This window comes from Leopardus geoffroyi, chromosome C2, assembly GCF_018350155.1.
Source record: "Leopardus geoffroyi isolate Oge1 chromosome C2, O.geoffroyi_Oge1_pat1.0, whole genome shotgun sequence".
Taxonomy (NCBI): domain Eukaryota; kingdom Metazoa; phylum Chordata; class Mammalia; order Carnivora; family Felidae; genus Leopardus; species Leopardus geoffroyi.
The window spans coordinates 109012249-109032082 of NC_059333.1; the positions used below are offsets into that span (position 1 = coordinate 109012249).

At 39.4% G+C, this 19834-nt stretch overlaps 1 pseudogene; it reads right to left on the reverse strand.

Annotated features, from left to right (window-relative positions):
- Nucleotides 1-1389: 1389 nt before the first annotated feature.
- The window catches only part of LOC123610381, a 33772-nt pseudogene continuing 15327 nt past the window's right edge, over nucleotides 1390-19834 (reverse strand).

Genomic DNA, 19834 nt, shown 5'->3' on the forward strand with positions numbered 1-19834 from the left:
TTACACTGATGCAAAATGCTAGTCTCCCAGTATAGCAGCCGCCAAGGATATTCAGAATGCATTCATTAAGCACCTATCATGAATCAGGCCCTCTACGAGGACCAAGGAATAAAGAGATGAGCAGTACAGAGCTCCCTGAGCTCATGGTGCAAGGCATCTTCCAAAAGTCATTACAACACAAGATGCTAAGTGCCATGATCAAAGCAGGTGTGGAGTGTTGCAAAGCATGAGAAGTTCCCCCATGCCAACTTAGCGGAGAGAGCCTGCTCAGAAAGCTTCCACAGAGAAGTGACGTGATACCTGAGTCTTCATGGATTGGAGAAAGATGTTTGGCAAAAGAATGACAGAGAAGGAAGGAATATTCAGAAAGAAGGAGTTACCTTTTCTCAGAAAAGATGAATTCAGGGTATTATAAGTAATCTAGCTAGAGGGAAGGGAAGCCCCAAAAGGTCAAGAAAGAAGGAGTTTCAAGTAGGAGAAATAAACAGAGAACAAGAACATAATGGTGAAGGATTTTAGCCAAAAAGTGACAAAATTAAACACACATTTTAGAGGACTCTTGCTGCAGAGAGAGGCAAAGTAAGAGTACCCAAAAGTACCTAGGCCAAGAGTATCTAATGGATTGGGTAAACAAAGAGGAAAGGACTGATCTGAGAACCATATTGATTTTGGAGTTGACAGAAATTGGTAGACAATTGTGGCGTACATGGGGCTTAGAAGGGGGATGGAGGAGGCAGCTGAAGGAAAAGAAAATGTTGATAATGATCCCCAAGTTTCTGATTTCAGAAACTCTGGCCTGAAAGTGCCACTATCACAGGAGCTAGAGCAGGGCCCACTGCGCCCCCTGGAGTTTAAAATACTCAGTGCATGGGGCTGGGACTAAAGAGACATTGGAGCCAACAAGCTAATAATAGTATTACTAGTAGTTCATGAAATAACTTGTATATCTAGCTGCTACAGTCTGAATGTTTGTTCCCCCCTCAAAATTCATAAGTTGAAATACCAACCCCCAAGGTGATGATATTAAGATGTGGGGCCTTTGGGACGTTAGCTCGTTAGGAATTAGCGACCACATAGAAGAGGCCCCAGAGAGATCCCTTCCACCATGTGGAAGCAAACCTTCACCAGACATTGACTCTGCCAGTGCCATAATCTCCAGATTTTCCAGGCTCCAGCACTATGAGAAAGAAATGGTTTTTGCTTATAAGCCACCCATTCGGTGGCATTTTGTTACAGCAGCCTGAACAGACAAAGACACTAACAGTTACTGAGTGTTTACTATATGCCAGGCTTTGTGCTTAGAGAAGTAAAAGAACGTGCCTAGGATTAAACAGCAAGAAATTGTAACATTGGTCCCAAACCATGTTATTCTAAACTCTTTGCTTTTAGTCATTTTGCTCTATCATGCCCAACCAGTTCTGAGGCTAGGGCACCAAAGTAAATCATTGTGCTTTGTCTTCCCTGATCAAGGCCCTCACTGAGGATGCTGGCCACTCCATCAGTCTGATTAACACTGTGGGAAGATTTACGATGAAACTGCAGCTGAGAGAGAAAAAAACAAAAACATAAAAACAACCTAAGAAGGAAGTAGTAATTTGCACTTCGCCTGAGAAACTCTTATGCTTGACCTATAAATCAACATACTCCAGCTCCAAAAATGGGACACCGTGGAGAAAAGCTTCAAAGAGAAAGGCAGAAATGAAGTTTAGTGTCTTTAGGAGGAAGGATAAAGATGTTTGCTGGTTAGGCTGCCACTCTGAATCCTTACAGAAAGGAGAAAAAGTGTTTACTCAGTGAGATTTTAACTTTAAAATGGGAAAAAGGAAACAGGAAACTTTTCATTCATGTTTTTCAATTACTGGTGAGCTCTGGCAGCCACTCTGAGAAAATCATTTTCCACCCAGGTGGCTTTATCAGCTTAAATGATCCCCTTATTAATCAGAATTTCAAAAGGCAGTAAAAGCCAGTTCAAAATAATGGGATTATCTTTGGAGTTGGTGCTAAGTGCTTAAACTGTAGCCTTCTGACGCGTCCCCCTTTTCTTTTGAATATTTACTTTGAGATGCAACTGCCAAATGTCTAAATTACGTCAGGAAATCTGATGTGACAATGTCCAGCTAGCCACAAATTGTTGAGAGCTCTGCTCTTGGTCCAAGATGGTCTCTTGATCTCTTGCCCAGATGACAGTAATCACTTCTAAATTGGTCTCCCAGCTCTCAACCATAAAGCCCTACAGTCTTTTCCCCACAAAGCAGCCTGTTCGTTCTCACTGCCGCACGGTATCCCACTGTGTGGGTTTATCTTGATTTATTTATTTCTTCTCCTGCTGATGGGCATTTGGGTGGTTGACTCATCACAACTACCCAATTCATCTTTTTGATAAGCATACAGACATAGTTTAGTTAGTGGATTCCTGGGAATGGATTTGCCGGGTCATGGGTATGTATATGTTCATTTTCGGTAGATGCTGAAAATAGTTTTCTAACGTGCTAATCAACATTGTGGTTTTGTTTTGCTTTACCTTTCTCCGTATTCTATTCAGCCTTTTACAGATCTTGTTTTCCCCTTACATTTTCTTTCAATGTTTAGCAATAAATAAAAATTTTAAAAATTCTATTCTGAAAAAGTAAAGATTCTTCATAATTGAGGATATTCAAAAGAGTATGTTCCAAACTCCTAAGGCATTTCCATGAGGCAAATTGTTCTGAGTGATGGTGCATTGCTGGCAAAATGGGCAGCCACATACCACATCATTTTGTAGCAAACACATGAAACAGTCCTGGAATGTTTATTGATACAATCAGTCATATGACAGTAATAGCTTATGAGTAATTTGAGATTATCTTTGCCATTGCTTCACCCTGTTAGCAAAAATAACTGACCATGTTCATTATCCTAAAGCATCTAAAACCTCTGTTCTCATTCATGTCCGGGTCTATTTATGTTTCAAAATGACACAGGTTTAAGTAAGATTTACTTTGATTATATGGATTTGAACCCTTTCTCTCTTTGCCCCTGCTGTCTTTGTCCTGATCAGTTTGGATCTTCCTCCTACTCTTTCCTCTTCAGTGGAGGCTTTGTCTTTGAGAGGTATTCTTATTTAATTGTTTCAAGAGTTCCTAAGTCCCAGACCCCAGACTAGCCACCATCAGACCTTCCCACAGTCTATTTACACTCATCCATGAATTAGAGCCTATGAAGTATACTTCCAGCTTGCCCTGGCAAACACTGGCATCATGAAGCAAAAGGAACTTGGGTCACTGGATGAGTCAGGGTACCAATAGGAAACGCTGGTACACTCAGAAGAGAAGAGAGTTAAAGTACAAAACAAATGAACATAGGGTGGGAAAAAAAGAGAGAAGAAAACCAAGAAACAGACCCTTAACTATATAGAACAAACTGATGGTTACCAGAGGGGAGGTGGGGGGGTGGGTGTTAAACAGGTGATGGGTACTAAGGAGGGCACTTATTGTGATGAGCACCGAGTATTGTATAGAAGTGCTGAATCACTAAATTGTACACCTGAAACAAATATTACACTGTATGTTAACTAAGTGGAATTTAAATAAAAATTAGAAAAAAAAAATAAAGGACTATAGATATGAGCAGACAAAGTTAAGGGATCTAACAAAGGATAGTGAATCCCCTGGGACTAGCAACAATGAAAAGTTGTTTTTACACTCAGGTCTGAAAGGATAGGTCAGCAAATGTGGCACTTGGTGAGAGCTGTAGTCACAGGAGTGGAGGGGGAGGGGCCACAGGAAAGGAATGAGCCATGGCTGAAAGAGCAAAGACCCTGACCTCTCTCCTTGCTGTCCAGTGACCCTGACCTCTCTCCTTGCTGTCCAGTGTCCCATTGGTGCCTCTCATTGACAGAACCCACTGGAAGCCACAGGACAAGGGAATTTGTGTGATGGAGACTATAGGAGCACAGAGCAGAGTGGGGAAGGCAGCAAATGGGTGTGCGGTGGGGCAAACATAAATTATCTAGCAGCATCTTTGAATCACCCCCTGAAAGAGGGCTGTCCAAGACAGCAGTCTGACTAATAGGACATACATTCATCTCAAATGTGTGTTAAGTATTAATTCGTTAAACCCCTGAGATTTAGGGATTGTTCGGTCCACAGTTAACCTACCCTAACTAATGTATCTGGTTTATTTGCATTTCACATTATGTCTTTTGTACTTAAATTGTTTTCCCAAAACTATCAGGGGAAATGTGTAATAATCCTCTAAAAATGTAAATGAGTAAATTTCACAAAGATTTTTTTATATAAATTGTTAATAATTCTACCTTGAGATTATGAATAACTACTCTGCCTTTAGATGTTCCGAACAGCTGCTTCCCAATGACAGCTCAAAAGGGAAGAAATTGCAGGAGGGTTAAAACACAGCATTTCTTCAAAAAATAAGACTATATGAAGGAGAAAATACCATGGGAAAATAGTAAAATGAATACCATTGAAAAATTCTTTTTAAGACTGCTCACTCCCATTTCAACTCACCTCCTTCCTCTTAGCCCTGCTTTCCCTTCTCTTCCCAGTGAAGTGCTTGTTGGTCTCAAACTGGCCCCTACCCACCAGGTTTCCCTAACAGCCTCTTTCCACCTCCTCCATCCCTGCTATGCTCCAGGCCTCCTCAGTTTACATGGAAACATCACCCCTGGGCCTTTCTAGGTTACTGGTTAACTATCTTAATAACTTTATTCATCCATCCATTCATTTAAAAAAAATCATTGGGCACCACTTAAATGCAAGTTATATTCTGTGATGTTAAGACTATAAAGATTACTTATATACATATAAGGGGTCCCTTAATAAGTTATAATGCAGCAACAGAGAAAAGATATGGAAGCAGATAACCCTAGTATGAGGCAGAGAATGGTCAATGACACAAAAGAGGCATAGATAAAGTCCTACAGGACTTTAGAAAAAAGGAAAGGGAAGGTGGCACCTACCATGCCCCACCACTAGGCTAGGGAGAATGCACACATTAGTTTATCTTTCTTGCTTATGGCTAATTCCTTCTTGTCCTTAAGGAAGGTATTCAAGTGTCACCTCCTTGACCTCCATGCTCCCACAATCACAGCTTGATCACATCATAGGATCATTGTCAGTTTATTATCTTTCATCTCAAATGACGGCAATTACCTGTACGTAGGGGACAAGCCTTGTCTTTGTGCATCTTCTATGCCTCCCTCTGAATCTGATGCACACCATCCCTTCAGGGATGGATGGATGGATGGATAGATGGATGGAGTACTATTAGCACATTAGAGGAAAAAGGAAATAAGGTAATTCTAGGAATTTCAGGCATCCAGTTGGATTGTGTTACAAGGATGTGGGTAGGAAGGTGGCAGGTGACAAACGTTGAAAATAGAAAATGGAAAACAGTTCGTAAGGTCTCAAATATTTGGCTAAGGCAGCTGGACTCATGCTGCAGAGAACTGAGGAAACACTGGGAGCTGATGAGCAGGGAAGAGCTGAGATCAGATTTGTGTTTTAAGGAAATTAATCTGGCTGTTGGAGTATCTTTCCCTTTTTGATAATATATTCACTTTCTATCAAGAATTTTCTTTGCCTTAACCCAAACAAATCAATCTTACATTGTGGGTTTGAGCAGCTCTGATAAACATTTGTTTTTCCAAAAGAGCTCAAACCTGCATATGTCTAGGTCAGCCTCTAATAAAGTGTTGTTTTCTACTTTTTTTTTCTTTCAATTAGTCTTTATGCTACTCCCCAAGCCAGCAACTGCATTATTTTGATGCAACACCCCGAAATTAATTCTGAACTATTCCCCAAGACCCAGCATGTGGGTACCAGAAAATGCTCACCCCCAGCAGGGAGCGTCACGAATGACTTCTATGTGAGATTCTCTTATGAGACAACATTTGCTGACAGAGATTCTAGTAATTTTTTTTTTTTACTAGAAATCATTTTAAAATGACACGTTTGAATGAAATCTTGCCATTTGCAACGACGTGGGTGGAACTAGAGAGTATTATGCTAAGCAAAATAAGTCAGTCAGAGAAAGATAACATACAATTTCACTCATATGTTGAATTTAAGAAACAAGGGTGCCTGGGTGGCCCAGTCAGTTGAGTGTCAGGCGCTTGATTTCGGCTCAGGTCATAATTTAATGGTTTGTGAGATTGAGCCCCCAGTCTGTGCTGACAGCATGGAGTCTGCTTGGGATTCTCTCTGGCCCTTGCTCTCTGGCCCTTCTGCACTCATGCTCGCTCTCTCTCTCTCTCTCTCTCTCTGAGTGAATGAATAAACATTAATAAAAAGAAGCAAAACGAATGATCATAGGCGGGGGCGGGAGGTGAAGAGAGAGGAAAACCAAGAAACAGACTCTTAATTATAGAGAACAAACTGACTCTTACCAGCGAGGAAGTGGGTGGGGGGATGGGTGAAATAGGTGAAGGGGATTAAGGAGTGGACTCGTTGTGATGAGCGCTGGGTGTTGGATGCCTGTGTTGAATCACTAAACTTATACACCTGAAACTAATATTACACCATATGTTAGCTAAATGTAATTTAAATTAAATGAAATAAACAACCCATTCGCCCAAGGAGAAAAATTATCTTTTAACGCAGTAAGGACCATTTTAATACTTGATAAGTAATTGAATAGATCAATATTAAAAATTAGACCATCATCTTTGACAACACATGTTATTCAATTTATCTGCCATAAGCCAGTCTTTATGACAATGTATGTGTACCAAGTCAACAAGTGATAACTTCAGGTCATTTTAGATGAAAGTTGTATCTTAAAATTATAAAATTTTACAAGTAAACATTAAAGTTAAGCATGCAAGTTCAGTTGATACTTTGTTTTAATAATATTTATTCTCTCTACTTTCCCAAACCTATTGCTGATCAGAAAAATAAATAATTGCAAGGAATACAAGTCCAATAAGACAGTATTACTGAGCCATCTGGTATGAAAGGAGATAGTGAAGTCTTCGATATTGCCCAGGTGGACTTCTGGAATTACCTTTTTAGATATATATTCAGCAGTCAACATTTCAGGAAAAATTACTTTGAGATTGAAATATTTTGAATATAAAAGTAAGGCAAATCACTAGACTTGAGTCATCTTTCAGCATTTTTTAAAATTCCAAAATGGATCACTGCGAAGACTCAAGCTGCATGCATTATTGAGCAAGAAATTGACTCGGATTCTCATTTTCATATTATTTGATACCTTGACAAACAACCCTCTCTTTTCCAAAGTCCATTCCTGGATCAAGTATAGGGACAAAGAAAGCAATCTCCCATGCGTCACGCCGTGATATAGGCTCTTCTCTCAGAGTCCTAGGGCCATGATGCAAAGCACTGTACAAGTTTTGGAAGATGGGTGGGTGAATAGATGCCGGCCCAGAAAGCACTGGGATACCATTAGCCCTCCAAGAAATGAGCTCACTTTGGGGCTTTGCTGAACCGTGGTGTAAACTTCCTATTTAAATTACAGGAAGCTTATCCTCTTCATCTGGTCTGGAATTATCTTTCTTTAAAAAGTAATAAATTCCTGACAGACCTGTCCTGCTAAACTAGTCATCATGGTTTCACTTTCTGCTCCAAAGCCTGTATGAATCTCTCTGCCTAGTTTGGCTAATTGATATTTACAAGACTTCATAACTTCTCTTGAAAAGAGAGTTTCTGATCCTACTGGTTTCCTAGAGTCAAGTATGCACACAGCTATTTGGTTTATCAGCATTTCTACAAATTCTGTTTTCCACACATTTAATTCATATGCACATAAATATATGTAGATCACTTTTAAGTTTCATAACTGGAAGAAGATTCGAAATATTTTTATAATATTTTAGTTAACTCTGGATGACCAGAGAGTAAATATCTATCATTTAATTTATTCTAAAAAATCTTGCATTCTATAGGAACTCAAATATTTTACTACTATTATCTAGGAAAATCTGGAGGAAGTAGGCCTTGCTTACCCTCTGGAAGAAACTTGTCTATTACCATTATGAATTCAAGAAGGACCTGAGCTTTGTTCACATCTCAGTTCCTCCAATATCATCTGTATGCTGCAGAGTCCTTCGAAACATAAATTCTCTTACCAAATGCCCTGCTCCAAGGGAGAGTTTATGAGCGATAATTCTTACCTCAGTTAGAGAAAAGCTATCAATAGATGCATTAACAAGATGTCTTTGTTGGTCCCCACAAGGTGACTTTGTTTAATGTAAATTTCTAGATCAGACACCCATGATATAAAAAAGAATATATTCATGAGCCAATTTTTTACCCATTATTTTAGATTACTTGTACCCTCTGCTATACACTCCTTATACGCAAGTATTGAGATGTCTGAATGTAGTGGTTTACAGTTTCAGGAGTAACAGGTATTCTAATTCATGCTCAATGGTATCTTACAGTATGAGATTTCATATCTCATGCTAGGACCATACTACCAGAGCCCAAGTCCTCAATATTTCCCCAGAGCATCAGGCAGCTGCTGCAGGAGAACCTGAGAGGGAACATTGAACCATGTCACCATTGCAGCTTTGAAAGACACGTGTAACTCACAACCCTAGTCATCCAGAACACTTGACACTGTGTTCTACTTCTACTGCTCACAGAAGCTAAAGTCAGTTGGATGCTTTTATTTATACTGGGAACTCTTCCACCAACAATTTCATCAGTATTCCTCACTGGCCTCAGCAGAATAATGAAACACTCGGGAGCAAATATACAACCCAACAAACCATAGCTGGATGCCAAGATTGCAAACATTTCCACAGCTACTTTGAACTTGCCTTTGGTGCTCAAGTAAGCAGGGACAAAAAAGATCCAGACGATGAAAAAGACCAGCATCACAAAGGTGATGCATTTTCCTTCATAGTAATTATCTGGCAACTGGAAAGCAACCAAGGTTGTAAGAAAACATAGCAAGGCCAGATAGACATCAATCCCAAACATAGAGCATAAAAATTCTATAGAACCTTCAACACATTCCAAAATGATCTTTATGTTTCGAGATTCCATGTTCTTGCACACTCTTGGAGGCTCCAGTTCTAAGTAGGTTGTGCATATGCCAATCTCAACTAGAACAGAGATTAGCACAACGATTTTTCAATAAAGGGAGTGGATGGATAGGAGTCAGGCTCTGGATTTAGAAATTCTGTAGGCTAAACACAGTGAAATAGTCTTTCCAAGAATACAAGACAGGCAAAGAGAAAATCCCACTGCTAAAGTGACATGGCGGGTCATACAGGACCAGTTGTATGGCTTGCCAATGAAAAGCCTGGAAGACAGCCGTATGATGACAAGAGAAACCTGAATAAGAAAGCGCAGATCCCTGTCATTGGCATTCACAAGTGGAGTATGCCTGCATATCACATACACAATTGTGGCTGCCATGACCACAAGCACCCCAAAGATGGAGAGAATGACAAGCAGGAATCCCAGGGCCTCATTGTAAGCAAGGAATTCCACCTCTCTCAGTATGCACTCACTCTTTTGTGCATTTGACCAATAGTCTTCACCACATTGTTCACACTCCCTTTGACCTAATGAACAAACAGAGGATTATCTGCAAGAAAATTAATTGTCCCCTTTAGCTGTGAATAGCTCGGAGCAGCCAAAGACCCAGGGCAGGACTCACTGAAATCCCTTTATACAGAATATACAAAATCTAAAAAAAAAAAAAAAAAAGAAAGAAAGAAAGAAAGAAGAAAAAAAGCAGCAATACAATGGTCTTAGAGTCTGCAACCAATATTACAAATTGAGAATTATTTTTAGTTGTGGAAATTTGGACTGCCTTCTTGGTTTCAGCCTTTCCTATATGGGCCTTTTCCAGTAAGATGCCTCTTTCCTTCTCTTCCCATTATCCCGTTGAGAAGAGAGGTGTGTATCCTCATAAACCTAAGAACAACCCACAGATGGTTTGCCAGGGATGGGAAAATTAAAGCTACTCAGGTGAAACAATCAAGAGAATTATTGTGAGAAATTTGATTAAAATACAAGTGTTTTCAGTCTTCCATTCAACATTACTGCCACCTACTGAGGGGAATCTTGTCTTTGCTCCTTCAGCTTTCTCCTCCCCACTCTCCAGATGCAGATTCCAGAGAACAGGCAGAGAAGGACTGAGAATAAGAAGGGAAACAAGGGTCCCTGGGTGTCTCACTTGGCTAAGCTTCTGACTTTGACTCAGGTCATGATCCCATGGTTTGTGGGTTTGAGTCCCATGTTGGGCTCTGTACTGACAGCTCAGAGCCTGGAGCCTGCTTCAGATTCTGTGTCTCCCTCTCTCTCTGCCGCTCTCCCTCCCCCACCCTCTCTTTCTCTTTCTCTTTCTCTTTCTCTTTCTCTTTCTCTTTCTCTTTCTCTTTCTCTTTCTCTTTCTCTTTCACACACACACACACACACACACACACACACACAAGTAAATAAGCATTAAAAAAAGTTTTTTTAAAAACAAGGGAAACAAAAACAACAGTGTTGACAAAGCTACATGGGAGTGTGTTACAACATAGGAAAAAGGTATTTGAGATGAATTTATGGTAAATTATCAAATGGATCACTTTAGTGTTCTTTGAAATGTACAGGTGATGATTGGAAATCCCTTTTAACCACTTCTCACTGTTGGATTGGACTTCTCTTGATAAAACTCTTCAGAGAATGAGTCACGTGGGCTCAGGGAGTTGTTCAGGTTACATTGTGCTTATTTTCTATTTGGGGAACTTTTACATTTTTTTAAATTCTTCTTGAAATAAATTGTTATGGAGGGCCTTTGGGCAAAGGACAAGTACAGCTTTTGAGTTATCTTTAAAGATAGAGATAAGCAGAGATAAAAGTATACCTGCTCCAACATGCTTCATAAGGCTACGCACACCAAACCCAGGTAAATTCCTGGTCATGAAGAGCAGAAATTCATCAGGTTGTAGAGAAGAATTCATGGAGCAGTAAAGAATTCATCTGTAAAATTCATCCTACAAACCTTGAGCAATTATGGCCTTAAGTCCACTGTCTTTAGGGATGGAATTCTACATCTCACAGTTCCAAACTAGAGATAATTCAGTAGAATACAGAACTGTAATTCACCTGTTTTTCCAATTATTCACTATTTCTTACATAACTGATGTTTAATGTATTTTATAAATTGAAATAATTTTAAGTACTTTTTATGATTCCATTTATTCACATTTCACATTTCATTTTTAAAATTTTTCTTCTCTTAAATTCTTTCTCTTAAATTCCCAACTGTAGCAGCTTTAGAACTGAAACCCAATATTATGGGTTTTTTTCAAACTACACAGAATATCAAACAGTTTGAAGGATTGTAATGATTTTTGTTATAAGTTGTTTACACCTATTTATAAAGATCACTCCTAAAGCCCTGTTTACCAAAGCATGATTACTCTGATTGCATTTCAGTATCAATGAAAAATATGATCATCTCTACCTGGTTCCCATGACACGTGTCCATCAGCACATGCGATGAGGTCAAAACAGCATATTGGTTCCCCCTGATGAATCCCCTTCCGGATCCCAGGACGACATAGATCAGTACACACCAAATGGAAAAGCTAGCAAAGACAAATACAATCAATGCATGTAACAAAGCCTTTTGTCTCCACTGGGGCACCAGGGGAGGACAGAAAGAGTTTACATCTGGATTTCTAGGGGGTTTGTGATATCTCAGGAAACCCAAGATAGCTAGGCATGGATGACACTCCCCCGCTCACACTCTGTCTCTCTCTCTTAAAAATAAATAAAAACATTAAAAAAATAAAATAAAATCATCGTGAACAATGAACTGATGCCTTTTTGCTCCATTTCTAAGTATCCCTTTCTGTCTTAACCCCTGTAACCTAGCTTCTAACCCACTCATCTCACTAAAATGTTTCTTGCCGTGTCTGCTAGCTTTTCCTCTAGCTAAATTCTGTGGTGTTTTTCTTCAATATTTGGTACTCTTGATCAATCCTTCCTTGAGATTCAGGTGCCCTTGGCTTCCATTGGGCCTTTTATTTACTTTGTCAGCTCTACCTCCTCCACCTTCCTCATCACTGTGGGCATTTTCTTAGGTTTGCTCCTTAATCCTCTGCTTTAATCTCTTCATATAAAGCAGCTCATTCACTCTTTTTTTTCAACCAGCAGCTCTATATAAGGACTCCCAAACCTTGATCTCTGCCAACCTATCCCACCTGACCTCTAATTCCATATCCTAAACTTCCAACGTGTCCCTACTTTTAGTTTCTACCATCACCTCCAAGTCAACATGTCAAAACTATTCCCATTAAGCCTATTCCTCCTCCCAAATTCCCCATTTCTGTCACCAACACCACCATTCTCATCCATATCTTTATCTTGCATTACTTGCATGCATATATACACCCTCTCCTTCACTCAGGCCCGTCTGCTCCCCAACCTCCAGATTCAGCTTGCCATCATGAGTTAAATCATACCTGGTACTGTCCACTAATTATTTGGGGCAGAACACTTGCAAGTCCAAGGGCTTCTAACTGTAAGACATCCAGAATGTGACTATGATGTGTCACTTCCATCACATCTATCTTAGTTCAAGCACTCGCATTATTTTGCATTATTTTATTGGTCTTCTAATTGGTTTACCTTTTTCTACTCTTGTTCCCCACCCCAGCCCACTCCTTAGGGCTATTTGCAACATGGCAGACAGATGATCCTTTAAACCCTAAGTCAGACCATTACTCTCCTCTCTCAAGACTCTTCTGTGACTCCCCTTTTCACTCAGTGTTAAAGTCAAAGTCCTGAAATACCCAATAAGGTCCTATGTGATCTACTCTCTCGCCTCTCTTTCCTCCTCTTCCACTACTCTCCTTCTCCCTTCCTCCTTGTAGCCACACTGACCTCTTTGCTGTTTCTCCAAAATGCCAACCACACCCCTGCCTCAGAGCTTAGAAGTTGCCATTCTCTCTGTCCAAAATACTCCTCCCCTAGATAATGCATGGATTCACTTCAAGTTTTGTTCAAATGTCACCCCAGTGAGGCCTTCCCTGACTATATTATGTAAAATTAAACCCCCGACTCCATCATTCCCTATCTTAATCCTTATAAATTTTTCTCTACAGCACTATCGCCCTTTAAGATAACATAATTTACCTAATTTACATAATTGCCTATTTCCTCCCACCAAAATGTTCCATTAGTCAGAGATTTGTTCTGTTTTGTACACTGATGTATTCCCGGTTCGTAAGATAGTGTCTAGCATCTATAATATTGTGCTCAACAAATATTGGCTCAATTAATTAATTGATCTCACTGTAAGTGCTGTGAAGGCAGTATTTTGGGGGGTGTGGGTGTGTGTGTGTGTGTGTGTGTGTGTGTGTGTTTGCTTTTGTTTTTTTACTTCTTTTCCTTTATTTACTAGTCTGTGAAATAACAGGTTGGTTCCAAAGAATCTTCCAAAGCTGATCAATTTTGGAAGGAGGAGAGAGACTATCATTATGAACTTATGGATTTTAAAATGTGTTTTATTTTACTGTATTTGTTTTCCTTCTTGATGCTCAAGTTGTCCAATTTTTGACCAGGGAGAACCCCTGCTTTGCTCCCGCATTCTTTTTTTCTTTTTTAAAGTATAGTTGACAATGTTATGTTAGTTTCACATGTACAACATAGTGATTCCGTAAGTCTATACGTTACCCTGTGCTCACCACAAGTATAGCTACCATCTGTCACCATACATTATTACAGTACCGTTGACTATATTCCCTATGCTCTACCTTTCATTCCCCACGACTTATTTATTCCATAACTGGAAACCTGTACCTCCCACTCCCCTTCACTCATTTTGTCCATTCCCCTCACCCCCTCTCTCTCTGGCAATCATCAATTTGTTTGCCTCTCTCTCTTATTTCACCTAGCTTAACACTTTCTAGTTCCATCTATGTTATCACAAATGGCAAGATCTCGTTTATGTCTGAGTAATATCCCATTATATACATATACACACCACTTCTTCATCTATGGATGGACACTTGTGTTGCTTCCATATCTTTGCTGTTGTAAATAATTCTGCAATAAACATAGAGGAGCATACATCTTTTTGAATTAGTGGGTTTTTTTTAATTTTCTTTGGATAAATACCCAATAGCAGAATTATTGAGTCATTTGATATTTCTATTTAATTTTTTTAGGAAAATCAGTACTATTCTCCACAGTGGCTGCACCAATTTACATTCCCACCAAGAGTACACAACAGTACACAAGTGTTCCCTTTTCTCCACATACTTGCCAACACTTATTATTTTTTATCTTTTTGATTCTAACCATTCTGACAGATATGAGGCAATATCTCACTACAGTTTGCATTTGCATTTCCCTGCTGATTAGTAATTTTGAGAATCTTTTCATGTGTCTGTTTGCCACCTGTACGTCTTTTTCTTTTGAAAAATGTCTATTTAAGTCCTTTGCCCATTTTTTTAGCTGGATTACTTGTTTTTTTTGGTGCTAAAGTTGTATAAATTATTTATATATTTTGGATCCTAGCCCCTTATCAGATATGTCATTTGCAGTATCTTCTCCCATTCAGTATGTTGCCTTTTCATTTTGTTGATGGGTTCCTTTGTTGTGCAAAAGCTTTTTTTTTTTTTTTTTTTTTGGCTTGTTTCCCTTGTCTGAGGAGACATATCCAGTAAAGTGTTGCTAACGCTGATGTCAAAGAAATTACTGCCAAAGTTTTCTTCTAGGAGTTTTATGGTTTCAGGCCTCACATTTAGGTCTTTAATCCATTTTGAGTTTATTTTTGTAGATAGTGTAAGAAAGTGGTCCAGTTTCATTCTTTTGCATGTCCAGTTGTCATAGTACCATTTATTGAAAAGACTATATTTTCTCCATTGTATATTCTTGCCTCCTTTGTCGTAGATTGACCATATAATCATGGATTTATTTCTGGGCTTTCTATTCTGTTCTATTGATTCTGTGTGTCTATTTTTGTGCTAATACCACATTCTTTTGATTCCTACAGCTTTGTAGTATATCTTGAAATCTGGAATTGTGATACCTCCAACTTCGTTCTTCTTTCTCACAATTGCTTTGACTATTCAGGATATTTTGTGGTTCCATACAAATTTTAGTATTATTTGTTTTAGTTCTAAGAAAAACGCGGCTGGTATTTAATAGGGATTGCATTGTATCTGTAGATTGCTTTGGCTATTATGGACATTTTAATAATATTATTTCTTCCCAATCCATGAACATGGAATATCTTTCCATTTGTTAAGCTGTCTTCAATTTTTTTATGAGCGTTTTATAGTTTTCAGAGTATAGGTCTTTCATGTCCTTGATCAAGTTTATTCCTCGGTATTTAATTCTTTTTGGTTCAATTATAAATGGGACTATTTTCTACATTCCTCTTTCTGCTACTTTGTTACTAGTGTATAAAAACACAACCAATTTCTGTGTATTAATTTTGTATCCTGTAATTTCAGCAAATTCATTGATTACTTCTAATAGTTTTTTTTGGTGGAGTCTTCAGAGTTTTCTGTGATTAGTATCATATAATCTGCAAATCATGACAGTTGAACTTCTTTCTTACCAATTTGGATGCTTTTACTTCTTTTTCTTTTCTGACTGTTGTGTCTAGAATTTTCACTATGTTGAATAAAAGTAGTAAGCATGGACGTCCTTGTCTTGCTCCTGATCTTAGAGGAAAAGCTGTCAGTTTTTCACCATTGAGTATGTTAGCTGAGGTTTTTTCATATATCTTTATTATATTAAGATATGCTCCCTCTAAACCAACTTTGTTGAGAGTTTTTATCATGATGAATGTTGTACTTTGACAAATGCTGTTTCTACATCTATTGAGATGATCATGATTTTTATCCTTCATTTTGTTTACATGGTGTTTCATGTTGACTGATTTGTGAATATTGACTATCCTTGCATCCCCAGAATAAATCCCACTTGATTGTGGTGAATGATCCTTTTAATGCATTGTTGACTATAGTTTGCTAATATTTTGTTGAAGATTTTTACAAGAGTTCTCCTCACCTATCTTCCTTTTTTTAAATACTTATTTTCTGGGGTGACAGGGTTGCTCAGTTGGTTAAGTGTCCAACTTCAGCTCAGGTCATGATCTCACGGTTCATGGGTTCAAGCCCAGCATCAGACTCTGTGCTGACAGCTTGGAGCCTGGAGTGTGCTTCAGATTCTGGGTCTCTCTCTCTCTCTCTCTCTCTCTCCCCCCCCCACTTACACTCTATCTCTGTCTATCTAAAATACATAAACATTTTTTTAAAAAATTTTTAATACTTTTTTTCTTTTCGCTATTTTGCTGGGGTGCTTTCCCTTACCTTATTTTCTAGATGTCTGATTCATTCTTCAGCATCTTCTAATCTACTTTTGATTCCCTTTAGTGTATTTTTCATTTCAGTTATTATATTCTTCAACTCTGGTTCTTTTTTTTTTTTTTTACATTTTCTATCTCTTTGTTGAAGCTCTCACTGAGTTCTTCTACTTTTCTCTTGGTCCCATGAACACCTTTATGGCCATTACTTTAAACTCTTCATCAGGCATATTGCTTAATTTCATTCAGTTCTTCTTCTGAGGTTTTCTCTTGATCTTTCATTTGGGGCATATTCTTGTCTCCCCATTTTGCTTGACTTTCTGTGTTTGTTTCTATAAATCAGGCAAAACAGCTACTTCTCTTACACTTGAAGGAATAGTCTTATGCATGGTTGGCCCCTGTGTGGACTGTGCCTTGCAACTTTGGCTGGCTGGCTAGAGTTGTGTCTGGTGTGGCCAGAGTATTCTGCAATGGAGCTACCCTAGTAACATGGCCAGAGCTGAAGTGGGTTCTGGGGCTGGGGTGATCCCGGGACTCTCCACAGAGAGGGTGCTTGGCAGGACAGCTGAAGCTGAAGTGAGTATAATCCAGGGTGTCCCAGGGTGCTGAGCACAGGGGTTGCCCTGGTGGGGCAGCTGGAACCAAGGTGGAGGTGGGCTGGGAGGTCCCAGGGTGCCCTGGTTGGGTGGCTAGAATTGAGGCAGGCACGGGCCAGGCATTCCCAAGCCACTCTGCACAAGGGGCACTTTGGCAGGATAGCTGGAGCTAAAGCAGGCATAGCCAGGAGGTCTCAAACAGCTCTGTATCAGGGGTGCCCTAGCAAGCCATCTGGAACTGAAGTGACTTGGGCCTGGGGTGTTCCAGGGTGCTGTGTTCCTGTGTCATCTTGGTCTGATAGCTGGAGCCATAGTGAGCACTGACTAGGGATGTCCTGGTGTGCAATGCCCTGTGACCTCCTTGGTGGGATGGGTGGAGCTGGTGTGAGCTAGGAACCCAGGAAACACTGGAGCAGCAGGCCAGTAGGGTACACAGATCCTGTTCCTGTTCACACTGCCAAGGTGGAGGGGGAACATAAACCCCGGCACTCACTAGCCCCTCTGACCCAGAGAGAGTTCCAGCAGCTCCCCACCTTTAGGCGAAGTTCTAGGGCCAGTCCCTTCATATTCTAGTTGCTCTTCAAATCTCAGCTTTTTTTTTCCTGTGCCCTTGGGCAGACAAACCTGCTCAAGGTCATCTCAGGGTACTATCCCTCCTCACTGCAGTTCCCAGTATTGGGGGTGGGGGTTCCTTTTGTTACCAAGTCTCCATCTCCCCTGTCATTCTCAGTGTGGTCGCTATCTTTTGTTGTGCAGAAGCTGTTCAACCAGCCCTCAGTTCTTCTTCAGGAGGAACTGCTCTATAAACAGGTGTACATTTGGTGTGTCCATGGAGGAGGTGAGTTCAGGGTCCTCCTATGATGCCATCTTGGACTGGAATTCAGGGCAGTGGTTTTTTGCAGTGCTTAACAAGAGGTGAACTCATAGGAGATGTTAAGTAAATGTGTATCGAATTCATTTGTACCAATTTCATTATTCAAATATAACCCCAATTTTAATAAAGAAGAAAAATAAAATTATTATGTTCTAATGAAACATTAAAATAAAAATCAACTACTACATTTTACTGTTCTTTCATCAAATTTTAGCAGAATGAGTGTTCTATGAACCTATACAAGCAGTAACATCTCTTTCTTCATGCACGATAATTATATTAAGTACCTGCTATATGCCTAGCAGTAGGACTTTGTAGTGAAAAGTCTCAGGCCTCATTGAGGGAGAGAGCTCTAGACTACAGGAGATAGTTTATACTCTAGGCCTAGGGATGTAGAAGTGTTATACGTCTAGTACAGTACTCCTAGTCACAGGTGGCTGTTGAACACTTGAAATGTGGCCAATGTGACTAAGGAACTGAATTTTTAATTTTATTTAGTTTTAATTAATTTACATTTTATAAGCTACATGTGAATAGGGGCTACTGATTTGGACAGAACAGCTCTAGGTCAAAGAAATAAAATGCAGAAGAGAGCTGTGGCCCCTCCAGTGGTACATACTGATAAGGTTTTATTTTTATATCCTGTCATAATGTTTGAGTGCTGCCTAAGGATGGGCCAAGAAAGGGAGGAACTTGTGTGTAAGTGTGTGTGCTTTTGTGAGTCTGTATGAGTTTATAAACATTTACTGCCATCCATGAAAAGCAGAGAGCAAAAAAAGAAAACAAAAGAGATGAAAAGAGATTTTAAAAAAACACAAGATCTTCTAGGTGTCTGGCATAGGACAGGATCTCAAAAATCTTAATTTCCTTGTCACTTTATTCTTAGATCTTTCCCCAGCAGGATTTGGAAGACTATTTGGGTATCTCAGATCTCAGGTCTAAAGGGCCACACAAGAAGTGGGAAGATACATGAACAAGAAACAAGATGAAAATAGACCCCACACCCCTGAAATAAGTCTGCACCATTAAAGAAAAACCACTGGCTGCATGGACTCCCACATTCCACTCTCTCACTCCTGCTAGGTCCTTCATCCTGAGATCCCCTTGGAAGATTAAATTGCCAGTGCTTTTCCTCCACCTGACCATTTTATTGTGACACAGCAGGTCACCATGTAGTAAACACTGAACTAGAATATCGAAGGCCATAGAGTCCTACTCTCCTAGAACTAATATTTCATGAAGGATAAAAAGTTCAGATATCTGGTAAGTAATGGGGTTTCTTCATAACTTCTGGTAAGTGATGAGGTTTCCCCTAACTTTCTCTGTTACTTCTCCAGGTACTCTTTACCTCATGTACTCAGAGGGGCCCAGTCTCTAGCTCACCAACCACTTCTCAGTCCTGCATATCAAAGCCCTCCTGTTGCTATAGGAGGAAGAGAAATAAAAATTATAATAATAAATAAAATAATGAGACAAATAACAATAATTCACAATCAATAAATAATAACAATAGGAAATAAAAGGAAAATAACAGATTTTATTGTGTAGTAAACAATACTTCCAAACATAACGCATTTAATCCTCAAACCTTATTTCTATTACCTCTCAAAACAATTTTGAAGGCAGTATTTTGGAAACTCATCTTTCTCTCCTATAATCTTCTCAGTAAAAGATTTATTGAATGATACATCAAAGCTTGTTGACATACATGTGCACACATATGCATACTATACGGGTAGCTAGCGTTCCCTACCCCAAATCATATTATGAATTTGTAAATCCTCCCTCCCACACTTTGGCCCTGAGAATAAATGAGAAAAAAAGGAGGAAGAAATTAAGTCCCTCTAGAACTACCACCAGAAAGAGAAAGAAGGACTTCTGGGTGGCCTGAGGATAATGGTAGCTGCTAAACTGTGACTTTCCACACATCCTATCAAAAACACCACACAAACTTTAAAAACAAAACAAAATAAAATAAAACCATACATGACAACTACTGTAGCATCATAAAGGACCTGAGAATACTATGAACTTCAAAGTACTTGTGTGTAGAGAAATGTCACTAAATTCC